Source organism: Parambassis ranga, chromosome 17 (genome assembly GCF_900634625.1).
Source record: "Parambassis ranga chromosome 17, fParRan2.1, whole genome shotgun sequence".
Lineage (NCBI taxonomy): Eukaryota > Metazoa > Chordata > Actinopteri > Ambassidae > Parambassis > Parambassis ranga.
Window position 1 is genome coordinate 7,427,534 of NC_041037.1, and position 23,645 is coordinate 7,451,178.

A 23,645-nucleotide genomic window follows, 5' to 3' on the forward strand; every position below is an offset into this window, starting at 1 on the left:
GGTGGTCAGCTGTAATTGATACAACACAATAGCAGCCCTGGAGGGGAAAAAGGGAAAATGAAGACGTGTGTGAGCATGTGGGGAAGACATGGAGGGAAATGTAGAGCTGTGTGAGAAGAGAAACAAGGAGGAGAGAAGGGGATGGTGGAAATTTTGGACAAATTATTCAGCTGAAGAGGTTTGTTGGTTAAAAATCTGGAACACAGACTTTAATATGGTTTCCAGGGGCTTTGGCAAGCAAAGATGAACATATCAAGTAAAAAACACAGTATCTGATATCGGAGCAGTTCTCGAATCGAGTGTGAGTGCAGGGTAAGAGGAGCTGCAGTGTTTCTAAAAACCATTCGGCTGGGCTCTTTTTTAAGAGGCCCAGCTGTGCGCCCTGGAGGTCCTGAGCTCTAACTGGGACAAAATCAGCACAGTGAGGCCAGGCTCCAGCTTCAGAGCCTGGTTAGCCATGACCTGATGTTCCAGGAGCCTCGGTGAATTGATGGGCCCCAGGAGAGTCGTCACAAGGGCCAACGAACAATCACCCATTCATCCCTGCAGCCACAGCATAGGGGCAAACACTCTGCAGCCTCACAAATCTCACAAAAAGACTTTTAAATGCATTCATATATGATACTTTAAGTGCTGCATGGTTTTTAAAAGGACTTTAAATATTCTTAATATTTTACAATTAGTAGGTGAAAGGTAACACAAGTTTTCCTTAAGCAAAGCAAATTTAAGTTTGAAATTTTACAAACCAAATATGTTTATATTATCCCGTGAATAAGGCCAGTATATTTTTGGATTATGTGGCTGAACTGGCTGGAGCCCATCGCGCCTCATCTGCCAGGACTACACACTGCTGTTACATAAGACAGCTGATCCAGTCCAGACATCGGGACTAGTCCTTATGTGGACAAAAAAAATGGGTGTGTCCTCACCGTGTCCCCTTTGCCCAAATCCATTCACCATGTCTGTATCACTCAGCTTCTCTCACTCTTTAAAGATGAGAGGCCTGGAGGTCAGCAGCGCATCAGTTACATTTTTCTGTGACTTATACCAGTCAGTTATTTATAGAGCGAGAACAAATATACAATGGAAGGAGAGTAGTGGTTTGGGTTGGAGGAAGGTTAAGCCCGGGAACATCTGTCCTTTTCAAAGGCATCTCCTCCTTGGTATGCTCAGAATCCACTCCAGGGGTGTCGGCGCTTCACTGGTAGTCAGAGAGCTGGCATGCTAGTCAAAACATAGCTGAAGAGGAGGGGGAGAGAAGAACATCATCCAAGCCCAGTCTTCCATATCACCGAATACAATACATGTCCCCCGACTCACCTGACTTTTGACAATAGAGGTTGGTAGAGGTCTTAATGAACAGATGCCAATCCTCTCTGTCAGAAAAGAACAAGAGAAGTGACAGTTTAATGCAAATACTTTTACTTTTAACTTTTAATTTTCTCAAAAACATTGTTCTATTTTTTAAAGATAATGTGGAGATTTATGCACTTAAAAATCTAGATGATGAGTAAGGTGTAATTTATGGCAGGATACTGGTATGGCCTTTGTATTGTTGTTCTTTTGGACAGTCATGTGAAGGCCAGGACAGTGGAGAGGGCAGACCTGAGGTGGTGTGTGTGTGTGTGTACTGTGTGTGTGTGTGTGTGTGTGTGCTGTGTGTGTGTTTAGTCTCTGTTTAGTCTGTCTGCGTCAGAGATGCTTCATTACACACTCATAAATTCAGCCGTGCTGACACTCCCAGTCCGACCTCTCACTCTCTATTTCTCTAATTCTTTCTGACATGCTTGGAAACACACACCCACACACACATTTACACACAAGTAAACAGCGGGGGCTGTGTCAACACCTTTATTTACCTCCTACTCTCCACTCCAAATGTGATTTTTTTTTTAAATGTTGCATTTCACAAATTACAGTTTATCAAAAACACAAAATCATATTTTATGTATGAATATCATTCATTAACTCTTTCACGACAGATTATTGCTTACAAAATGTCACCTGGACTTTGTAATATATTATATGAAATAATTACTGTATAATATAGGGTGAGCTATGTGAAATATTTACACGCTTCATTATTTTTGCATGCCTGCAATTTTTTCGAATCAACCAACAAATAAGCAGAAAACAATTAAAAGTATGAGAAGATGTTTTTTTTTCCTCCTTCTGTGTTTGACTTTCTCAGCCATGCATTGCAGAACATACAAGGGAACAGCAGACTAAATAAACTCACTGAAAGCAGCAATATCACATACTTGAACTCTGAAAGTCTCCTCATATTTTGCTCTGTAGTATATTTTTATAGATATCATAGTTGTTTCAATTTGCATTACTGCCTTACATTTGTTTATTTATTTTTAACATGAATTCCTATTTCAAATACTTCACATGCCCAACAGACGTTAAACGTTTGAATGGACAAAGTGACATTATGTGTTTTTTTTTTAGCCAGAAAGCTACATTTTTCTACGTCTATAAATAGATTCAACTAAACGCCTCTACCACTGATTACTTATTGCGGATTTATTTTTGATTAATAAAACAATTATGGATTTAGCTTTGCTGTTTAGCCGCTGATTTCCAGATTATTCATTTTCCAAAGGTTTATTTAATAAACAGCTAATATTACTTCGTATGCGTTGTGACGCATATACGTCACGCTTTCTGTCTGCACGCTGAGTTGCGCATCTTGATCCTGTGTGGAACTGTCAGCAGGGAGTGGACGTAAGGATCGATTTAGAGCTCAAATAAAATCCCGATGGACTGTTATGGATCAGCTTCCTCTAAGACACACACACACACACATACACACACACACAAAGAAAGAGAGAGAGAGAGAGAGAGAGACGCACGAGCGAACTATTAAAAAAACTATTTTTCATTGGGACTATATGCGTTTCCGTGATGATATCAAATCGGGGGGGGGGGGGGGGGTAGCTAAATCTAATAAATAATATGTTTTTGTAAATAAAAGGTTGTTTTTGCTTTAATGCTCATAACCCCTCTTTAATAATACTGTGGTCAGATAGAAGGAAATTGGTTCATTTTGTTCCTGTGCAATGAATTAAATCCCCCCCACCCTCAAGCACACACACACACCTAACTCTTTAGGTTACAGGACGTTTTGTTCAGGATGTCTCAGTGCATGCTGAGTCTTTGTTGGCTTGTTTCCATAATTTGATAATTAAAAATAATTTATAGTAAATATTTAAACAGCTACATACTTTAAATATGTAAATAGTTTTGCTGTACTGTTAAATGTTTCAAATTACAGAAACATGAAAATTAAAAAACAACAACTGCAAGGGAAAATATTAGGTTTAACTTTCACATTTTAGTAAAGCATGCTGTATCAGTGTTTCATGCATAGATCAACAAAGTTGTCAAATGCCTTTTGCAGGAAAGAGGAATCCCCCTATAATTACATTTTAAGAGCGGAGGAAGCTGTAGGCCTGAACCCCGTCATTTAGCCAGCATTAAATAAACACAAGCCCCATCAGAGTCAGATATGCCCTCACGCAGTCGCACTGTAAATAATGACTTTCATGGCTGTGAGCACAAAAATCCGGGGTCATGATCAGGGTACGTGAAGAACAGTCAAGCTATTTGAAAGCTGATATATTAAATGTGGGTTAATTATTAAAGCAGCAAAGAATGTGACGTATCATCACTCCAGTGTATTCACTCAAGATCAGTCTCTGAGTCTGATATGATGGATAAAAGATGCCATTTTGATTCAGCGTTAAGATCAGGAAGCAAGCGTGTCACTACACGTCAAGTCAAACAACACACAACATCAGTAGAGTGTGAATGCTGGCAGTAGCCTTCCTATGACACATGAGGTGACCTTTGGATTAAACAAGAGAAAACACAGCATTAATCGGAGAGTGAGAGAGTAATGTGCTGTTCACAGAGAAGTCTGAAGGATTTCCATCCAACTGAAATGTGATATCTAACACATGTGATGGAATTTCTATTCTTCATCTGCCTCGGCTCGCCTCTGATGCCGTGCCAAACCCGTCACTGCAATAAACTTCCATGGAGATGTGCATTAGCGGGTATTATACTGATTCAATGACAAACAATTATTGTGAGCGATTTTGGGATCAAAAGCGAGGCTCTCCTCAGTATAAATAACTCATTTATTTTCAAGTGTTATTTTATTAGGTGGCATGTTTTGTGTCTTATTGTCTGACTATTATTTATCATTATTAATAAGTGAGATTTCTAATGAATAAATCACTCAAACAGACTGAATAGGCCCCAGATGAGCTTTAGTGATTTAGGTCGAGCTCTACACCCTTTAAGGTCAACATCAACATTGTTTCAAGGTGTCTCAGTGTAGCAGAATGCATGCTCTGACACCGTAAAGCAATCTGAAACTCGTTAAATTGACTACTCATCAACTGATCTGGCCTCCTCATAAATTATTATTTTAAGGTACCATTGAACTGAAACCTTCTGCCAAGACCTCCAGACCTCACTTATGGTCTCAACTGTGCAACGCAGCAAAATATTTAGAGTAATAGCTGGTTACTGTGCTATCTTCACCAGTACGAGCTGTCAGTCTCTGCCCTGCGGCTAATTAAAAGGGCTGTGGCGTTTTATTTGTTTGCATACACTCTGAGGGCAGACTGGAGCAGTCAGGCATGGGTGGAGGATGCGGGGGTGGAGGGGTGAGGGTGGGACATGACAAGCACACCATGTCTCCTTAAATCACTCCTCCGTGCCAAAATGCTGACACCACCCTGAGAATCCTGATAAAAACCTTTAGATTGTCGCCACTAGGTAGAAAAAGAAGCAACATTTCTTCAGTTTACTTGACTTTGTCATGCTCCGGTATCATCACACAGATTCATACTTGAGTCAACTTTCCACATAATAAACTGCAGACACTATAAAACATGATCTAATTACTTACAGTATCGTCCAGGGGCCTGCTTCCCATCACCAACATGTGAGTGCCTCCCTCATCCTTTGCTCACCTCGTCTCTTTCCTCCGCTGTGTCCAGGAGCTTTTCTACCTTCTGGACCGTCCTGAGGAGTGACACTAAGATGGAGCTGGCATGGAATAAAAGACACATACATTTTAATTGTGTTGCTGGGGTCCCTGGGCCTGCTGCTGCTGTTGCTGTTGTGACCTCGTGGCTCTCTGCTGCCACCTGTCTGCTTTGCTGGGAGAATAATGAAGAGCTGCCGCTCTGCAGAATGTGCTGAGTAATGTGAAGAGATCACAGTAAAGCTGTTCTGTCCTTAAATCAGTGTTTCAGTTGTCCCACTGCTTGCCATCTTGCTCCTACTGTAACTACTTTGACTTTTACATTCTGAAGTTTGTGAACATTTTCATGTATTATTATGCATGGCTAAAAATACATATAATAAATAATTAAGTTGATTCAAAGGGATTACTGGAGAAAAAAACTGAATCAGTTCTCCAGAGGGGAGCAGTAAAATTGTCTCATTCCTGTGCTCGGCAAACATTCTGTTTGCAGAGCAAACCGCTGCTTTGCATGATTTGATAGCCCAACAGGAAGCCATTGGAACTCCAACATAAATAGTAATCAGGCCATGAGTAAACCAAAAAGCAGTGTTGTTTCAAAATATGCACCAATCAATTAGCAAATGGATTTCCTTTCAAATGTGCAGACCAAATCAAAGCAGCTCAGGAAGCAGCTTACAAGCAGAACACAGTTTGTTTTTCATAACTTAGGAACTTGTGGCAATTTACAGCTTTTTGATTTGTAGTCACTTAAAATGTATTTACATTGAAGAGATTTGAAGGCACCACATATCTGAGGTCATTTTGTACAACATCTTTTGTAATCTTTACCCGACTGTCTCTTCTTGTTGTATTGTTAGCACTTCTTTGCTTTGCGTTTGAATAGTCCCTGTTGGTCTCATGTGCACTGCAGCCCTACTCACACAGCTGTCTGGCTGTCAGGCTTACAAACAGAGCTCCATCACCTGTATCCAGCTGCAAACCACAAACAGACTGAGGGATTGTATTGCTCTCGGGTCATCATCTGCACAGAAGATGAAGGGACAAAATATCTAAAAACCACACTGCCCATCAACAAAAGGCAGTTTGCACAACTCTAAGCCTTTATACCAGTGAACACTGACAGTAGTAGCTAAGAATGTTGTCGAGCATGTGACAACATTTCCCAGACCACTAAACATTGAAAAGAAGCCAACATGTTGCATTGATTTAGTCATTTTGACAAATAGCTCTGGAATGAGTATCGTTGTCCAGCCGTTGCCATATAAGTAGTGGATAAAAGGAAACACGCGTTCTTATTTCAAGTGCAGGAAATGAGACAGTGACAGGAGACAAACTTATCACATATGGTGATTGTGGTGACTGCGGGGATGATTTTATTGACTCCCCATGCTAAAATCCTGTTGCAGTCATCCCTTTTATTACAATGCTCGAGCATCTGGTGCTTGTCCACGTGTTTATAACGTGAGAACTGGTCAGCTCTGATCTCAACATATCATTGAGCATTATTTGCTGCGTTAAATATTTAAATAAATTTGAATATACTCAACATTTTATTTTAATTTCGGCAACTAAGAATTTCATGTTATACTCCAAACACCTGCCCAAATAAGTACCCGTGAACACATGCTAATTAGATCTGGCCAATCTGCAACAAGGTTTGCAGAGTTTGGCTTGTCAAAGCAGAGTGATTGCCCTCCATTTGATTTTCCTAAACCCTGCAAACTCCAATGTGGAACTTCTGTCAGCGAGAGCAGAGCAGTTGAGAAAACAGGATTACTCGCTATGGCAACACCTGCAAGCAGCACGTGTGAGCAGGAGAGGGAAAATGATCCTGGTTAACTGCTGCAGATAATGACACTGCTATATTTATATTTGTCTTTGGCAAGGGACACCTCAGCCATTCTACTCCTAACCACAGCTTTTTTTTTTTTAGTAAGCCAGTGGGACTCTAGAGTGAAGTGAAACAGACGAGTTTCAAAATACAACGGGGTCAATTGTGTCAAGAGAGTATAATATTACATGAAGGAGGGGTTTAGAACTACAGCATGTCAGTGAGTCACTGCAATAACGCACAAAGAAGACAATAGAAAGTGGTTCATTACGCACATTTAACTGTGATTACTCCATGCATGATTGTAATTCAATGCTATCACATCACAGTCCTAAAGGCTTATCACCTATGGATGTCCATGAGGACCCAAACAAACAAACAAACAAACAAAAAGGGCTGCTGAATTCAAATGTGGCAGAGTTTCTGGAAGATAAGCCAATCAGCAATGATAACATCAATCACATGAAATATGCATTGGCTGAAAATCACTGTAAACATCTACAGCAAACACTAAATGATCACCAGATCCTGCACCTGATGAGAAGCAGGTCCAGTGCAACATGTTCTGTCACATTCTGCCTTTTTTTGAGGAGGATTCTGAGATGCGAGCACACACACACAAGAACAGTGTTTTTATATTTACAGTCATTATCATCATTCCATTTTATTTCATTGTTATTTAAGCTGAAGGTTTTGTCCTTTAATGCCATGGCATTTTGTTTTATTGTTTAGTTTTTTAGTTTTAATCCTTGTTTCCATGAGCAACTGGCAGTTAGGAAAAAATGAAAACATGAAGAAAAACGTGTTAGTTCCCTGGAAAATAACTGAAGCATCAACACATTTCATCACACATCACACAGAGAACAATCCTGATTTATCCATCATTCCCAGTCAGGACACACTATACTGATAATGGCAGTCCCAGGCCCCTCAGGTCACACTCAGGTGGAGCTTCTGTTTGACGCCACAGGGCCACGATCTCAACTTTTTTTCTCACTAACTCTTTGACCCAGAGGCCCCAGACAGTACGCCAGGCTGTGTACTGGGCTGCTCTGCTTTTATGGATTTCTTTTCCGGTCCATCACTGTACGCATTGTGCCAAAAAAGATGGCTATTATCAAAAGAGGCATAGAGTCTGAGGTGAGAAGGGCAAAGAGATGTAAAAAAACAAAAGGAACGAACGAGAGATAAGATGTCAGACAAAGAGATAGTGAGAGCAGCAAAGTGAAAAATGTGTTATCGCTGGACCTGTTCATCACACACTCAGGTCAGAGGGGTGTGAGACATGAGCTGGCAGAGCTACGAGCAGGGGCTAGCTGGAATATGTGTGGGGCCATAGGAAGTGCTGTGTGGAGAAGATAACAGTGTGTGAATGTGAATGTGTGTGATGGAGAGGAGGCGGAGGGGCAGTGGGTAGAGAGAGTAACAGTGTCCTCAGCCCTGCCCTGCTTTCCTCTATTCACTGCTCGCATCCTGTCTGTGCACCGCTCCTTAATGGCTTTTCATGAGCCACTGGTGAATCCTGCTTCTTCCTGCCTTTGCACAGCATGCCAGGCCAGAGCGAGTGAAAGGAAGAGAGAGAGAGTTAACACATCAACATCACAGGCTCCACCGGTGGCCACTGGCTCTCGTCTGCAAGGAAACACAACCATCCATTAAGTTACCATGACGACTAAAATGACACCGTAAGGTCATGAGGAGGGAATCCCACCCTGAGTGTATACAATGTGCTGGGAAAAGTCCTCTTTATCTTACATATAAATAATTTGGTTTAACTGCTCTGGCAGTGAGACTATTTACCATAGACTGTAAAGGAAGATGTACATTGTACAAAGGCCAAAATATTGAAGCAGTATTGAACAGGTTAATAAAAAGTTTTATTAGTAATTACCCCCCACTATATTGTACTGAGATACTGTTTATAATCCCTGTTTTAATCCTCATTTAGTTCAAAGTATTTATAAAGTCTTACAGAACAGTAAGTTTGACTAAGAAAATGAGGAAACACAATACGCTGTAGAGTTTGACCATATGTAACTGCTCACTCACAGAGAAAGGTATGAACCTAACACTACCTTAAATGTAACTCCCTTTTGCCGTTCCTCCCACCCCCAATTGTGGCCAGCAGCATTTCACGGCTCAGAGTTGTGTCTCCTCAATGTGATAGATGACAGGTGAGAGAGTCTCTCTGATCCATCTGACACTCTGTAATCGAGTTAAGAATGCTGGATTAGAGGCTCCTTTTAAAAAGGGGCTGAGGTCAGCTCTCTATTCTGCCTGATGCATAACTCCACAGAGCAAGAAAAAGGCCTGACATTAATTGTAGGAATGTGTGTGCGAGAAAGAGAGAAAGAGGCAGGGAGAGGGAGAAAGGCACACTACAAGTTCATGTAGAGGAGAGTGTGTGAGGCCTTGAGGGTACTTACACAGGTTATTGTTGAGCAGAATTTCACACACTATTAAAGGCTTTAATTTTCTCTGAAATGATGACTGTTATCAAGTTTTATTAGCTGTAGCCATAAAGTTTGCTTTTAAATTAGAAGCTTATAATGATTCTTAGATATGCACAAGATCAAGCAGCAACCTTCAATTGAGTCCATCCAGAGGCGTCAGAAGCTACAGTTCCCTTTGCAGTCTCTGCAATCCCCCATAGACTCCCATGTTAAATGTCTAATGTTTCCACCTTAGTACAAGACAGGTCTGGGCTCTGTTGATAAGTTTCTCTCCTTTAAGATGACGGTTCTGTTATATAAGCTTATTTTAAATATCTTAAAACCTTAAAATCTTAAAAATTTGCACATTTACAGCTGCCTATTTTCCAGGACTCACACTCTTTGAGTGGATTGTTTACAGTCTATGGATGATAGACACACAGACCCCATAAAAAAAGGTCAGAACGGGCTGACATAGAGCTATCGAGTTGTTGGCTAACTACCCCAAACTAAATACATTTTGTCTCTCTCTGTTCAGTAGTGGTTGTGTCTTTTCCAAAATAGGCTACATCACAAAACAGGCTAAGATATGGTGGGATGGTCAAGCTGCTAGGATTTGCTTATAAACCTGAGAGAGGCTCCATCCCTAGCACCACCCAGTTGATAGTGATAATTACAGAAATATCAACAATGCTTAAAAAAAAAAAAGTGGAAAAACTGCACATGACCCGTACTTGGAGAAAGAGTTTAAGTTTGCAACAGAAAATATATGACACGCAGTTTGACAGAATACTAAAATCTATCCACACAGTTTCTGCTTCCAGAGTTTAACCGCATTTGAGTAATAGGAGGAACAGTTGTCTTTTCATTCCTTAAAAATCATTTCTTTGGGAAGAACTTGAAAACAAATGAAGCAAGCTTGCCAAGCCCATGCTACAGTGTTGACAGCAGCCAACATATGGTGGTTAGTTCAGCATTAGTCATAATAGTCATGATGCTGAAGACGATGACAATAATAGCCTGAGCAGCAGATAATGACTACAGCTGCAGGTGGGGATCCAGGGAGGAGGAAATCTGTATATGTGTGTGTGTCCATGCAAACACCTGAGTGTCTTGGCAGGCCTGAGAGGAAGAGTCCCGGTCATCGGACATCCCTGCTGGAGGGCCCACTCCCTGCAGCAGACCCCCTAATCAGTGGGAACAAAAGGGGGAGGGCGTGTAACAGCTCCAAAATAGCACGAGGAGTAGGAGGAGTGGAAGGATGTAGGGAATCTGATGCAATGCTTCACAGTGCATGTTTTAGTATTGACTAAAGTCAACTTAAAAAAACAACACACTGAGTTAATATATGTCAAGCAAATGCTTTAGGAAACCAAAATAGTACAGGAGAGCAGAAAGGGAGGAAATGTCTGCATTGTATATGTCCACATCTACAATACATATTTATTAAAGAGTCACTTTAATGTAAAACAACTCCTAGAAATGGATGTAAGTCAATGTAATGTCCTCTGAAGTGATGGAAACACCATTCTGTGTGTGTGTGTGTGTGTGTGTGGTGACTTCCTCAGCTGTTCATTATGAAGTGACAGCCTGACAAACTGTGGCTGTAGTGGTTGCATCAACTTCCTGACCCCACAAGCCACAGCGATTTCCCTGATTGACTTGAGCTCTTACATGCCACACAAGATGGGAAAAAAGTATGCAAGTGTGTGACGCTTTCTGGGGAGAATTTACATCACTGATCTTGACATCAATTTGTTGTTTTAACTACATTAAATAATGTATCGATTTGTACTCATCATGTGAGTGCACAGTTTGTTTTTTAACCTGTGTCAACCTAAGGTGTTTGCAGGATTCCATTTTGAGGATACGTGCTAGCTTACTTGCAATTCACGTCTTTGTCTCCTTTGGCTCTTTTTTCATGTCCCCGTCCATATGGAGAAAAGCCCATCAAAAGCAGGAGATGATAAAGTGGACAATAAGCGGGGGCCACCAGGTCCCCCCTCCTCTGGGGGCCACAGATTAGGCCTCCTGCACTTCCTTTGGAAAACAGGCACCGGACCCAGAGGAAGCTCCTGTCAGCTGTGCTCCCTCACCTCCCTGGCCTCTCTCGCTCTAACTCCCTTTCTCCACTAGTGTCTATCTCCGTCTTTTCTTTCTCCTGCTCTTATTCTTTCTGTCTCAGAGATGAATCGCAGACCTCTCTATACACAACTTGCCACTGCACTCCACCCGGATACCTCAGGCCAAGCCACATCAGGCTACTGCAGCGTGTCATGCTGTGACACCACTCCCCCCACCCCCTTTTCATACTGCTATACATGCTACATAGTCATTATCACTCATGTGTGTGAGGAGTACAAATCTGAGAATAGAAGTAAATATCCTGCTTTCTACTGTCTGATGAAGGTCAGTTGGTCAACGGTAAAAGAGTAGGGACACTTCCTGGACTGCAGAGCCAAATCACAGTTAAACTCATCAGGCAGATAGTCCGTTGTTGCCTCCACCCTTGTCCTGTCTTGAGGATGATGCAGACAATTAAATCATGGACTAGGTGGTTTCTTCGACCTTTAACATCACAGGAGTACATTTGGCTGGATTGCAAAGTGGCTGTTGCACACAGTGTGTGTATTATTTTTAAATATAAAATAACACAATCAATAAAAATTTGATGCATATGCAGATTAGGTCAGGTTAGAAGACAGTTCTGCAGATTAAAAAAAATTGCGTGCAGACAACATAAATACAAATAAGCTGTGCTGGGAAAGAGTTAACTAGTAGAACAGATGGCCCGAACAAAAAAACATAACCGTAATTTTCCTTAAAACATAGACACACAGTTGTTTATGATGCTGAATGTTTGCAGTGTATAGTCAACCTTACTTATGAACACACTTTCACTGAACCTTGCAGCAGTACCTGAGTCTAAATCCTGTCTGGAACAGACAATGCCAAAACAATCCTGCTGGAGTCACAGACCCTGATGATTGACATGTTTAGTGTCACATGTGTGGTTATTATTCCATCCAGGGGTTGCGTTCTGGTCTTTGTAGACATGACAGGTATTTCAGAAGACTTCAGGACTGTGGATTCTATTTCCAGCAGAACCGCCACTGGCAATTTGGATCTCCTGATGGCCAAAGCATTGCGCTTGGTGTGGGCGCACATGGAAAGCCTAAGTAGGTAACTCTGTCAGGCTTCCCTGCAGGCCCAGCGGCCATCGAAGCCTGGCACACAGTGCCCTCTTCACCGCAAACACTGCCACAGGTAATGTTTTCCTGAAGTCATGCCAGTGTTTTAAGAATTTCCATGCATTCAGGAAAAAGACCCAGGCCTGACTCCTGAAACACAAGCAGTCTTTTCAGCCAAGACCGGCACTAATGTAGTCTGCCTCCACAGACAGCAAGCAGAATAAAGCTCTCCTGTCTTGGAACCAAAAAAGGTGAGAGGATTAGGGCTTGCCACAACATTTAACGACACTGAACCTTGTTTGATTCAATCACGCGTGGTAAAAAGCAGGCACAGACAACTCTGACCTAAGCCTCCTGTTTTTGACCCTGCCATGCGATCTGCACTTGAGCTGATGTGTACAGGCTTCTGTAAGTGTCTGTGTTTGCGTGTCTGCTGAGTGAAAGGCTCCTGGCATCTTGCCATACTATTAGCAAACCGAGAAGACAGATTGATCTTGAAGTAAATTTCATCATGTTTTCCCCTGACAGATTTGACAAATTCACAGGAAAATCCCATCGCTGGTAATCAACATGCACCTCTGACGAGATTAAAGGTGAGACACTGGTCCTTTCAGTGAAGCACTTACTTAATGTCTGGACACTTAAAAAAAAATGACCCACTGAAAAGTGTTTAAAATCCAGCGTTACCTTCTGCACCACTATAAAATGTCTCTTACAGAGCTACGTGCCAGCTGTGTATAAACTCCTAAACTGAGACGTGTCCTGCTATCATTCTATCTGCATTATATCAGCCAAAAAAACCAGACACCTTATTCCTCTGGTGACTGGCTCAGTGATTTGACAGGGTCTGGGACTCAATCTGGTCAGGCTAGAGTGCAGTGAGCCACAGAGGAGTGAGATGTGATAAATGGCTCTTATCTGGAGGTTGTGGCATTGGGAAGCTGACTCTGTTTCCCTCCGATTACATTAGCAGGCAGGAAAATGGGACGCAGGGGGAATGGCTGGAATTCCATAGAACGAAGGGGCAGACACTTGGTTCACTTGTTTGCCGATTGATAGAGACACACAGGGAGGGAGTATTAGATGGTCTGAGGAATATTTGGTGTAATCTGACAATGCACAGCTTTCAGTGCATTGCAAAAAAAAAAATTAAAATATGCTCAGGTCCACTTTTTCAATTTACAGGTGAAATCAAAGAGGGCGCAATGTGCTGCTATCTCTTGACCTTAATCCCTAAACTGACAGGCTGTTTAGACCAATATCCGGGTGCCTGCACATGTCCATACAGGGTGATTCATTACCAAGGACACTTCTGCCACTTGACTGCACTTGACTGGATTGTTTCCTAATCACAGACCTCTGCAGGGGTGCACATCCCAGAGAGACAGTGTATTATAGTGTTCATAAGACTTTTTAAATATTTTTTATCTACCTATTGCTTCTCTAACTTTAGAAATTAATAATCTATACATCCTATCTATACATACATTCTCACCCCAAGGGTGATCAAGATGAGGCTCTATTGTCAAAATGGAATGGAAGTATTTAGATAGTATAAAACATTAAGGAGATATGTGTCCAAAGTAAATGTAGCTCACATCAAAACTTGTGTAACAATGCCTTATCCATCACTTCTTTAGATTGCGATTGCACTAGAAAGTTTTAGTAACAAGTCTTTCCCTGGTTACAGTTTTGTCTGCGAATTCTTTACATGTCACACATTTTGTAGAAGGTATGTATTTTGTGAATGTGTCTTATTAAAGAAAAAAAACTCATTGACAAGTGCTGCAACTTGTTTCTGGGAAGGAATAACATTGCTTCAAGATTTCAGGCAGATAGAAAGCATATAGTAAGCATATAGTAATATGATATTGAGCCAGAGGAAGAGAGAGGAAAAGAAAGCAATTGTGATAAGAAGTAGGCAGCAGCCCAGACAAACATGGCGTGGCCCTTCCTTACTGACATCCTGAGGAGGAAGCTGTGCTGCTCTGGCCCCTCTGCTGTGATCCCTCAGAGACGAGCTCCTCCAACGGGTCATCGAAGTGAGCCAGGATCAATGCTTATTAACACTTTCCCTTCCGCTTTCTCTCTCTCTCACTCTGGCTTTTTCTCCTATTCATTTTTTTATTGACCTCAGCCTAATATCATGATCTGTACGTGCTGTCTGTCATGTAGATATCTCGCTGTAATTGTATCTCTGTAGCCTGCCTGCTTTTTTTCTCCCTCCATTGTCTGTTTTTTCTACAAACTGTGTCTCTTTTTCCATCATTTTCATCAACCTCTCCTTCCTTCCCGCTATCCACATCACCTATTTTCCACACCTGCTTGTCATGACTCTGAATGTAAATCATATACCAAATACTTGCAGATATCCACCAGACATGCAGGAGAGCTAGCGGAGGAAAAATCCTACTCCCGGCTCCATAAATCACAATTCAGACAATCAAGCTAATTGCTGCTCAAATGACTTCTAACGAAGCTCTAATTGAATAAGGTGGCTGGTGCATTTAAGCAGCGCATTCAACCAGACTCTGGAAAGGATATCTTGGAGTGTGTGTGTGCGTGTGTGGACCAGGCCGACTGGCACCAGACACGCAGTGGTAAACGGCTCAGTTTAGCATTACAGTGGTGACTCCCTGCGGGCCTGTCCCCCACTCTAGCAGCAACCTGAGGAATTGCAGGCACTCGAAGAAAAGGCTGGAAAATAAAGAGTGAGACCAGAAGAGAACCAGGCTGTGCCAGTAAAATATGTACACTGCAAACACCCAAGAGTAAAGTGATATACACACAAATTCAGGGCATTTTTCTAATGTTCCTGTGCAGTTTAAGTCCTAAATATTATGTTTATCGATTTCTTTTCACTACATATTTCTTTTTGTGTTTTGAAATGTGTTCTCAGCTTTCAAACATCAGTCCGTAGAACATGTTTTGAATGAGGTGTGGTCATCGAAAAACATTGCCCAAAAAAAACACACAATGAGAGTCATTTTTCTCACCATGTTGGGTAGGTATGACTGCAACGTATTGTTGTTCTCCCCTCAGCTTTTTTTCCCTCTCACATCTATTCATCCTCTATCATGGTTATCTGCCCTCTGCATGCCTGTTCAGCACAGCAGGATCCCCCGGGAGAACAAACCCACACCAGAGGGTATGGAGAGGTCCCACAGTCCCCCCCCCCCCCCCCCTCCCTCCTCTGCCCCACTGTGTCTGCCTTCTCTTGTCCCTGCCTATACGCACCGTCAGTCTGCCTTATGACCTGGCTGCTGATAAGACCAGAGGCCCCCTCAGTGCCCAGCGGCTGGTGCCAGCACTTCCCTCTCTTACAAAGTCAGTCGTGTTGTGTCACAGATGGTATAGGTGATCAAAAACAGCACGCCTGTTTCAAAAAAAGAGTATAAACTATGAGACAATAGTGCTCGTTGACATGGTAGTATGGTCCTTTTAACCCCTGTAGCTGATGTTTAACCAAAGGCTAAAGCAAATTAGATTTGTGATCAAACCTCAGACTTGTAACGTAGGAAAACAACGAGGCAGCGTATAAAAACCATACATGCTCATTTTAGCAGTTTTTGATGAAGACATTTGAACCTACGTATACAAGCACACACCCTCCAAATCTTCTGGCAACTACAAGTTTACATACAACCCCTCACTCATTCACACAATAATTCACTCAAGAACACACCTATAGAGAGAAAGAAGGAGAGTGCGTGTGTGCCGTCTGGCACAGCCGAGTGTAGTCGCTGTTACTATTTGTCTGGACACATATAACAAGGCTCATCAATCTTCTTCAGGGACTGTTCGGGGTTTGGATTAAAAACACCTGGGCCTGGCCAGGCTGACTCATGAGGAGGAAACACGTTCCTACCCTGTCAGAACTGCAAGGACTGGTCAGTCTAACATAACCTCACACAGATAGAAAATGGAGACCTGAGCGTGGTAAAGAAGCAGTCTGAAATATTATCCCTGGACAAAGACAGACAAGAGGAACCTTTTCATTCAAACCAATAATATATCTGTTTGAAAAGATCAGAGCTAGAAGGGAGTAATAATCCGAAACTGACGCTTATAAACGATAGGCCTGTGACCTACAATGCAAAGCACCTCCTACTGGTTGAATACTGAAGCCAAACATTGAAAGTCCCAGCAGTTGGAAGGATATTAGCTTCCTGGGCTGTTTGCCTTCTTTCGCTGTTCTTGGCTCACGTAAAGTCAGCTACAGAAACACGAAAGGTGAGACCTGAGGTAGACTTAAAAGTGTGCCTATGTTGAAAGGTTGGTATGATCCACAAGAGGAAGGAAGAACAGGCAATCCGAGGGTGTTTCATAAACACATTCCCGGAGCAGAGTGGACAATAAATTTGGGGCAATGTTTGAAGCAGTCCAGGCTAAAAAAGATGACAATGTGTGTATCTGAATTGTGTGTGTGTGTGTGTAGCTGAGAGAGGTGCTTTGACCCCGGTCAAGTCACTTGACTTCTCGGCACCTCTGCCTCCCCCAGCTGTATCAACACATCCCCGCTCTACCCGCGCAGGCAGGCAGTGGGCCGGCGGCGTGTCAGGAGCCTGGCTTCAGCCCATCACACAGAGACTGACTGGGTGTTTGTGTGAGTTTAGGTGGAGGCTTCACCCTTCACCACAACCCCACTCTATGGAATTCTAATTATTCCTTTCCACCCTCACGTCCCCCCACTGGCAACCATGCCCTGAGTAAACAAGCAGCCGGGGTCAGGGGCAAAGCAATCAGCACCACTGGGTAGCTCTTAATGGATTGCTGTGTTTGCTGACAGGTGGTTTGGTAGCGCCTCCAAATCAATATGGCATCAGTAAAAGCCACTCCTGTTATGTGATAATGCAATAAATGTAGCTCATACAACAAATTTGCATGTTTTTTGCCACATCACATCTTAATGTCATAGTTCTGCTTATACTTGATATCAATTTACCCAACACTGCCAAAAATCTGTCAAAATGACTCATCTTAAAAAACATAAAACATAATCCCTAGATAAGTTAGTCTTACAACCTTATTTAACAAAAATTGTCTGATAATCCATCAATTAGTTTTTTTTAAATGTCACAATAATGAGTCTTTCACTTCCTAATAAGCCATCATAAACATCTCAAATTATGAAACTAAACACAGCAAAATCACCAGGTTTGTTGGACTTAAAGTGCAGACGTGTGGTCATTGTAGATTCAAATTCCCATAATCCTTCACTGTTTTTAGATGGAGAACTGTGCAAATAGAAAACTGGCATAAAAACACAAACTGATAACTGTTATTCTTTGTTCTAATGTATGGCTTATTGCAGTTCTTTAAAGAATTAGCAAATCATATATTTATTTTTTAATAAACTGTAAAAAAAAAATCTTTTAGTAATTTTAGTACCGCAATTACATATACTGCATTGTTACAGTAAAGCTATGGTTAACACACATGGTTGTCTGTAAATATATGTGAGGATTTTACTATGACCTACCTTTTTCTTTTTATATGTAAAATGGAATAATTTGATGTAAAGTTCTTTTAATAATTAGTGTATAAATTTGCATATTTGTTTAACTAAAATGAATGTATTGTGTGACAAAGATCTAATCAGTCCATCCTTTATTCCAAGTAAAACCAAAATTGTACAAAATCTGAAGGTGATTTTAATATTTGTTTTATAACTAGACATCCAAATAAACCGACAGACCTGCCTTGCCTCTGGCCGAGTATTCCAACCATTTATACTGAAATTATAAATTATTTTGCAGAAGTGATAAAGCCTCTGCTAAAAATCAGACACATAATCCATGTAATACATACTGTCTTCATGTGGCTTTTTTAAAAACTTACTACTCTCTAATGAACATTTCCTGTACCAGCAATGGGTAAATAAAATAATATTATAGCCGGGGGTCATTTGTCTTAGAATGTGTAGAACTGTAATTCCCAGAAACACATTTTATGTTTTTTTTCAGAATGTATAAATGTCCAGTGAATTAATGTCCAGAAGCTGCGTAGAACAGCAGGATATTGGCTGTGTATGCATTTCATGAACTTATTAATCATCAACGTTGTGCGTCACCACTAACTAGCAATGCATTGCACAACTCTAATTTACACGTGTGAGCCCAGGAACAGGTGAAGTATTCTGGGATATTTTTAGCTTCATGCTGTAGAGCCTTTTTATTCCCCTCTGTTTACTGAGGTTTGTCATGCTTACAATGTTGTTGGTCAAAATGTGGAACACAAATCATGACAGAGACCGAGGTCTTGGTAGTTTCTAGTAAATTTCATATCATGCCTCACTACACTAAAGAAGGTAACCAGGAAGAGGATGTGGAAATGGGTGGAGGGAGAGAGTGGAAGAGGTGCACTCTGAAGGGAGGGTGTTGGTCTAGACATATACATTATACTAGGAATACCACAAATAGGCACATGTAAACGCATAGAGGTGTTTGTTAACTACTCCGACTACCTCATTTGACCTTTTAATTTCTTTTCCATCTGCTAAGATGACAGGACCACGTTTCCATTTTCAGGGTTTGATACCGCAGGAAGATTGACTCTCTATACAGGCGGCTCCGCTCAAGCAGCTGTTAAACATATGATGCATGTTTCATTTCTATCCACTGGGTGTCTTTTTGAGTGGATTTAAGGATGTTGGATGCCCTCAGCAGTGACATTAAAAGAAAAAAAAAGAAAAGAGTCTGCTACTTTGCTAATCCTCTCTGAATCTCTAATATCATTACTGCGGTAAATTCATCTTGGGGGAGGGAGAATGAATGGGCCTCTTTGTTTTATTATTATTATTTCTGGCACAGGGAACCACACACACGTCTGTGCAGCACTGACCGAAGGTCTATACCCAGATGGCAATGGTGCTACAACTTATTGTACAACAAACACATCTTTCAGGCTTTCCAGCCAGCACCGGCCTCAATATGGACTGGGACAAGGGCCAAACAATGCATTACCTCTCACCGCCTAACCTCCACTGCTTCCATCCCACATAGTTAGCCCTCCTCTGAACAGGAGCATCCCAATCCTTGGGTTGATTTACTGTCTGAGAGGGATGCTCCGGGCTTCCTGCTCCAGAGTACACAGAAGCCGCGGTAGGAGAACACAGCATGTAGACAAATATCTTCAAAAATGAACAAAAAGGGGAGCATTCAGACGTTCCCTTGCTTATCAAATATTGTACAGTATGCTTGCAATCAGATGACTAATGGCTATTTGGAGTTGAAAGCCATGGGGTTTTTGAGTGCTTATGTGTGTGTGGCTCTGTACAGTCTGTGTTCTGACAGCTGGCAGATGAAAAAAAATAACCTGGCAGAAGCCTGCACTCCACAAAAAAAGCAGTCAATAACAGGAACTCAATCAAACTGCCCTGGTTTCCGGTAAGCTATGTACTCTGGGCTGCCTGGTCTGACAGAGGCTGGCTTGCTGAAATACTGTTGGCAGCAGGTCGGCCCCCACCGCAGAGCACGGAGCAGTCTCAATTGGCTCTGTTGTGCCACACTCATTTGTACCTCATCTGAATGTGGTTTTCATCTTTTATTCAGCTGGGTGAAAAAAAAATGTGCCTACTGCAGTGATTTGCCAAAGTAAGTACAGGGCCCAACCCTCAAGTCAGGTTAATACTTAGTTATTCTGTGTTAGCAAAAGAAACATAAAATAAAATGAGACAGCTTAAAATGTCGGACAATGAAGTTAGATATCCAAAATAATAATAATAAACAAAAACCCTAATGATGCAATATGAGTAGGTCAGTCAAGAAAGCAACGCTACACGTGGCACCTATACTGTCACAGCCAGTAAACCTCCAGAGTGACAACCAGTGCTGGCTTTCCACACACGGATTCCACAGCTCCTGTCATCACCTTCATCTTGTTTAGTCTAAGTGTCACTGTCTATCAGCTCACCGTAACACAGAAATATTCCTACTTTTCCCTGCAGACAAGGGAGGAGACAGCACTGTGAAAATCACATCCAGAAGTTATCAGAGAGATGTATGGATTTAGAGATAAGTGCATTTATGATCATTTTAGGTAAAACTTTTCATTGTATTTGCACTGTATCAAGCCTTTCATCGAGTCATTGAGTGAACACAAAGTGGAGTTTCTGGAGGAAAAAACCCGGGAATCATCAATGAAAAGGATCCTCTGGATGATGCTAAGTATTATAGTAAAAAAAAACACACACACGTATTGTCCTCACGTTGTGTGTGAGGACAATGTTTTTTTTTTTTTCAAGCTCCAGTATTCCATGTTAGCAACCTAACCTGTGTAGTTTTGTCGTTTGTCAGTCTCCCAATTCCAGCGCCTATCCTGGGATGCAGACTCATGCATAATCAACATGGGCAATTCTGCAAGCTGAGTTAGCTTAGCGTTTAGCCAAAGATGACAGTATATGTGGAGTTACTCTCACTGCCACAAGGGGGAGACAAATGTCCTGGACTGTAGCTTTAATGTTTGTAACAACAGAATATAGTGTGTAAAATAATTCTCAGACACTAGTCGCTTCAGGAAACAACCCATCTACACATGTTTTTAATCAAACGACAGAAGCAAAGAAGAAAGTCAGCTTAAACTCACATGGGACTTTAATTTGTTGTTTGCTTCAAGCCGACAGCCAACATTTTAACAGCTTATCTGTGGCACCATATCGCCGGCTTTTGGCTCGCATCAGAGCGTAGTGACACATAATTTACCGGCTGTTTAGTTTGGAGGACATGTTGCCCTGTTTGGCCGGTGTCCCTCTCAAACGCTGTTATCTTTACAGCTTCAGAGTAGTTGTGTGTTCAGCGACACAATTCAAAATTCACAGGTGTTCAGTTTCCCAGACATTTCATTGCTTTGATTTTGCTTTTTCATCATCCTCAGTCCAGTACATGCTCAGATGGCAAATAAGCCTCAGACATTTTTATTAGTCCTCCTGATGTATTCTGCATCACCATTGAGATAAATTAATGCAACAACATCACTGTGAGTGCATGGGCATGGAACAGCAATACATACAGCAAAGAAGTCAAAGTGCAAACATTCAGAGTTTCTGTATATTATTTCCAGAGAAGTCAGTTAACATGACATCTGAACCATTCAGCCAACACACACAAGAGCAACAACTTGTAAATAAATGTACAGACAACAAACAACAGCTTGATAAATTAACTTTTGTACCATAGCATAATGATTATACTGTGTGCTGATTTATTTGATACAGGAATTGATGTGGTAGAGCGTGCAACTTGTTTGAGCACTTACCTTTTGTTGTGGCCAGGTGTATCCAGGTGTAACAGTCAAAAGAGTCCCACTGGAAGCAGCAGATATTTTAAAGTTCCAGGTCAGACCATTCAGGAAAATAGGTGCAGGGGGGAGTATATTGGTTAGATGGTTGTGAGTTTTATTTTAGATTTTTAACCTAATAAACAGTGTTCAATTTATTTATTCTACACATGTGTTGTATTGTATTTGGTGTAACTTTTAAGATAGAGGGGGAAGGAGATCACCCTTTTTGGTGATTGGAGTGAACTCCAGGTGTGTGGCAGCTATATAAGGCTGCCATTTTATAGAACCGGTGGTTGATGTCAGTACCACGTGCTGCTTGTGGTCCACAGCATGCAGTTGAATTCACTGATGTTTATTCTGTACGTGTTAAAATAAATACCTGTATGGTCTCTACATCCACCTCTGTCTCAAGCCTCCTGCTTTTGAAGTCGAGCTGCTACACGGCCATCCTAACACTGGGGAAACGTAATAAAGCAGCTTTTATGTGCGATTTAACAAAGTTTTCAGGTTTTTTTCAATGACCCCACAGCCTCTCATGTCCCCATTTATGAAGCTGCCTAATGCATTTACACCTACTTATGAGATGTCATGTAGGCGCCACCCGCTGGCAGGAACCCTCATCTACGCTTAAGCATCAATTTAATATCAGCAAATATTTTCAGCCTTCTTTCCCGCCTCCTGCTTTCTTCTGTCTTATGTAATAAAAGACACACAATCAGAGAGAGATCAGAGAAGATTTGGGATGAAACTTTCACAACTGCACCACAACATTACACATGCAGAGACCACCACCTTCTATCCGTACACTTTCTCACACTCTTTGTTGCCCTACCATGTTTAGAGCCATGGATTCAGACTAATTGAATAAGCAGCGACCCTGTGGACTGCCTCTCTGAGGGATTAGGATATGATCTCAAAAGAGCGCTCCTCTGAGGGCAAACATAGCCAATCTAGAGCTATTTCATGCTCTGCTCTTAAGCACACGAAAAGCCGGCATGGAGGCCACACACACACACACATACACACACATGCACTTAAACAGTAATTCATCGTCTCTCAAATCAAGCATGCTTTAAATTCTGGTCTTTCTCTTATAAAACACAGCTGTTTTTCTTCTTCTTCTTTGTGTGCTCTCTCTCTCACCTCCCAAAACACCGCAGTGACTATTAATTATCACAAACTACGTTAGCATACAATATGCTTAAATTACCCATGTGCATATAGCACTGCTTACATGTTAAATAATTAAGATCTCAAAGGTAACTCCTGTGTTTTACTGATAAATCATTGGACTCTATTTCAAATCTGAGTCACCCAGCAGTAACCCTTCTAATGCTTTCAAACCTCTGGCTGCACGCCACTGCTGTGTTTCATCAAATGAATCATCTCAATCTTGCTTCTAATGATTGCTTCTGTTGTGTTTATTATAGTCTACTTTATATTGACTGTACTTTTGATTGGGAGCTATGCAGAACAACTTTCCAGATACTTCCTTTTACTTCCTAAGCCCACTTTATTGGTGAGATTGACCTACCTCGGCTTGTATGGCTGAAATTACCCCTTAAATTAACTGTAACACCAATAATCCAGGCATGCATAAATAATGTTTAACTCAAGAATAACAGAATGACTTCCTGTTGCTCACTGACTAACAAAGTCACTGTCACTTCCTGTGATTAGTTCATAATCAGGTCACCATTCATCAAATGTAATTTTATAGAGAGGCTTGCATTTAAATTGAGCCATTATAAGTCATTAATTGTTTACCTGATGTAATCATAATGGTGTCATGAAACATATTAATTCTTTATTTTATCAACAGGGCGGCTAGAAACAGTCTGTAATCCTCCTCTGGTCCGCTTTGGCTTTTCGCTTTCTTTCTCAAATATGAAATTCATAAGCGT

At 41.5% G+C, this 23,645-nt stretch overlaps 1 long non-coding RNA gene across 1 annotated transcript; it reads right to left on the bottom strand.

The window, feature by feature from the left end:
- Positions 1-287: 287 nt before the first annotated feature.
- Positions 288-21,744, bottom strand: LOC114450174 (uncharacterized). The gene is made up of 4 exons (XR_003672045.1): positions 21,718-21,744; positions 4,928-5,067; positions 1,321-1,376; positions 288-1,239 (listed from the first exon to the last, which is right to left on the bottom strand). It is a non-coding gene; the product is annotated as an uncharacterized LOC114450174 (long non-coding RNA).
- Between the last annotated feature and the right edge of the window lie 1,901 nt (positions 21,745-23,645).